Source organism: Magnolia sinica, chromosome 6 (genome assembly GCF_029962835.1).
Source record: "Magnolia sinica isolate HGM2019 chromosome 6, MsV1, whole genome shotgun sequence".
Lineage (NCBI taxonomy): Eukaryota > Viridiplantae > Streptophyta > Magnoliopsida > Magnoliales > Magnoliaceae > Magnolia > Magnolia sinica.
The window spans coordinates 20,508,078-20,511,234 of record NC_080578.1 but is presented as its reverse complement, the minus strand read 5'-3'; the positions used below and the strand labels follow the sequence as shown (position 1 = coordinate 20,511,234).

At 37.9% G+C, this 3,157-nt stretch overlaps 1 non-coding gene across 1 annotated transcript; it reads left to right on the top strand.

Annotated features, from left to right (window-relative positions):
- Window positions 1–834: 834 nt before the first annotated feature.
- Window positions 835–941, top strand: LOC131250220 (small nucleolar RNA R71). The gene has a single exon (XR_009173146.1). It is a non-coding gene; the product is annotated as a small nucleolar RNA R71 (small nucleolar RNA).
- Window positions 942–3,157: the final 2,216 nt, after the last annotated feature.

Here is a 3,157-nt window from a genome sequence, read left to right as displayed (position 1 = left end):
TCCTCTTCTGGTTCTTGAGGCTTTTCGGGCCTAACCGGAAGAGTTTTATCAATGATCTTCCCACTCCTAAGAGTGGTGATAGATTTAGCATGCCCCATCTGATTTGAAGAGCTGGGATCATTATTCTCGTACTACGGTTTAGGATTGGGGAGAGGTTGTGCAAGAAGCATCCCCTTTTCTATAACCGTCATACGAGAATCTATCTTTTGCATAAAATCTGTAATTCCCCGCATTGCCTGAGCCAGCTCTTGTATGGGATTTTGAACCGGTTCCTCTTGAGGTTTCACTTGATTTGGATTTTGATTGAAGAAACCTGGAGGGGTAGCCGTTTGTCCATTCCTCCAACTAAAGTTTGGATGATTTTTCTAGCCAGGATTGTATGTATTGGAGTTAGGTCCAGTAGAAGGTCTTTGATAGTTATTTACGGCATTGGCTTGTTCATTCAACACTCCTCGAAAGGCAGGTATTGTAGGACAATTTTCAGTTGTGTGAATGTTGCAATCACAGATGCCGCAAACAATTTCATTGACCTTATCCTTCTTTCCTTCCATGGCCTCAACTTTCCTTATGAGCGTAGTCACTTTACACTTGAGATCATCCTCTTCTTTTAAGAGATATAATCCACCTATCTCCTTTAATTGAGTCGGCCTAGACGTGGTGTTCGCCATTGGGTAATAGTCCCATGATTGTGTTTTTTCAGCGAGACTATCGAGGTAATCCCATACCTCGTCAACATCTTTATTGATGAACTCTCCATTACACATTGTCTCGACCATTTGGCGCATGGAAAATGTCAGTCCATCATAGAAAAAATTTGTAATGCGCCACGTTTCAAATCCGTGTTGTGGGCATGAACTGACCAAATCTTTAAACCTTTCCCAACATTGGAAGAATGTTTCATCTTCCTTTTGGGCAAAGTTCATGATTGCTTTTCTGAGGGTAATCGTTTTATGATGTGGGAAGAATTTTTTTATGAATTCTCTCTGCATGTCGTTCCATGTGCCAATGGATCTAGGACGCAGTGAATGTAACCACGTCTTAGCTTTCTCTTTTAAGGAAAAAGGAAAGAGTTTCAGCCTAATTGTATCCTCAGATACATTAGGAAAACATAAAGTAGTCATAATCTCATCGAACTCTTTCAAATGTAAATATGGACTTTCTGATTCAAGTCCATGGAATTTGGGAATGAGTTGGATAACTCCTGGCTTGATGTCCATTTGTCCTGTGTTTTCAGGAAAAATCATGCATGAGGGTGTACTCACTCCCGCCGGTTGTAGATAATCTCGTAAAGTACGAGGCGGGGGTGCCTGTTGTACCTCATTCTCATCTTGGGTATCCTCCACCCTCGGTGGAAGTAGAGGAGGTTGGTCTTCAGCCATAACTTCAGTTAACTCAGGGGATTTCGAGCGGTGTCTAGTCATGCGATGGATAGTCAACCCCTCGACCAATCCTCCTTCAGTCAAGATACGTTGAGTGTTGTCACGGGCCCACTTGGGCATGAAACACTCGCAGCCCTTAATCAAATTCAAAGCCTAATCCTAAGAAAGGAAAAGAAAGTCTAAAAAGAAAGAGAGGGAGAGTTGAAAAGGAATTACCAAATTAAAGCTCCTAAGTTAAGGACCTGCAAAATAAAACAAAATAAGTTAGATTTTTAAAACAAGAGAGGAACAATCCTTTTAAAAGTAAGGTAGCAGTAAACTAATTTCTAGAAGAAAGTGGAAACTTCTAAAATAAATTAGGAAAGTCCTAAACTAGAAAGTAAATTACTAAAAGAGAACTGAAAAATAGAAAGTAGAGAAGGAGTGTACCGAATTAGAGATTACTATCTTAAAGGCCTACAAAATAGGAAGGTTAGTTTCTACACAAAAATTCTATAAATAGAAAATTTCTAAAGGTGAATTTAGGAAACAAAGTTTAGATTCTAAAAGAGTTAAAATTAGAAACTAAAAAACAAAAGAGGAAAGTTTCTAAAAATAAATTACTTCCTAAAAATAGAAAAAATACTAAGATTAAAAATTTTCAAAAATTAAACCCTAATTCTAAAAATAGGAAAAAGTAGAGAGATTGGGAAGGAATTACCAATTGAGAAACTTATGTCAAGATCCTATAAAACAGGAAACAAGTTAGTGTTGAACTCAAATAAAAATAAATAAAAAACTAAGGTTAGTAAAATCTTAATCTTAAACTAATCCTAAAACCAATTAATTTCAGAGAATCGTAATCGTCAGTCCCCGGCAACGGCGCCAAAAACTTGTTCACTCCCCAAGTATAGGGTTGTGATGTATTAATAAACTCGGTAAGACCGAGATCGAATCCACAGGGACTGATACCTGTACGTTATCTGAAACCAAGTAGAACTAGAACTAGACTAAGATGTAATCTAAACCAAATAGAATTTAAGAAATAATTGTGAAATAATTATCTAAAACTTTAAAGAATTCAGAGGAAGGGAAACTAGGGATTCAGAGGATCCACTTCTAGAGATCAGGGAGATCTTATGCTTGCATCAGGATTCATGGAAATCAAACTGAATTTACTTGATCTAGGTTTCAAGAGATGAAGGGTATATAAATTAGAATGGATTCCATCATCTAACCATGCCCAGGAGACAAAGCAAACAACATGATTAAACTAATTACCAACCAATCAACAATGTATGAAGATCAGGAAGGGTACTATCATCCAACCATACCCAGGAGACAATGGTGAACAACAGGGCCTCCTGACGTCATAAACATCAAAAGAGAAAAAGAGATATTCAAAGCCATTGCAAACCCATTGTAATTTCAGTCACAACAGACCATTAAAGACTGAGAAAATATTCTTTTAATAATCAACTTAAAACCAAGTTCAGTTCAGAAATTCAAATTAAACACATGAAATAGTGTCTCCCATCTCGCTACAGGCTTCACCTCTTAGCCCTAGCTAAGAGGTTTAGCCGACCATGATTAGGCTAAAATCCTTAGGATTCATAAAGAAAGAAAGGAATAACAGCCAACAGAAAATAAGAAAAAAAGAATAAGGCAGCTAACCTCCTCAATCCTTTCTCATCTTCAACAGCCTCTGGTCCTGTTCTTCTTTTCTTCCTTTTCTTTTCTCCACACGCTGCCAGCAGCAACCCAGCCGCTAACCTGTGCTCACGTCCCAGCAGCAAAGG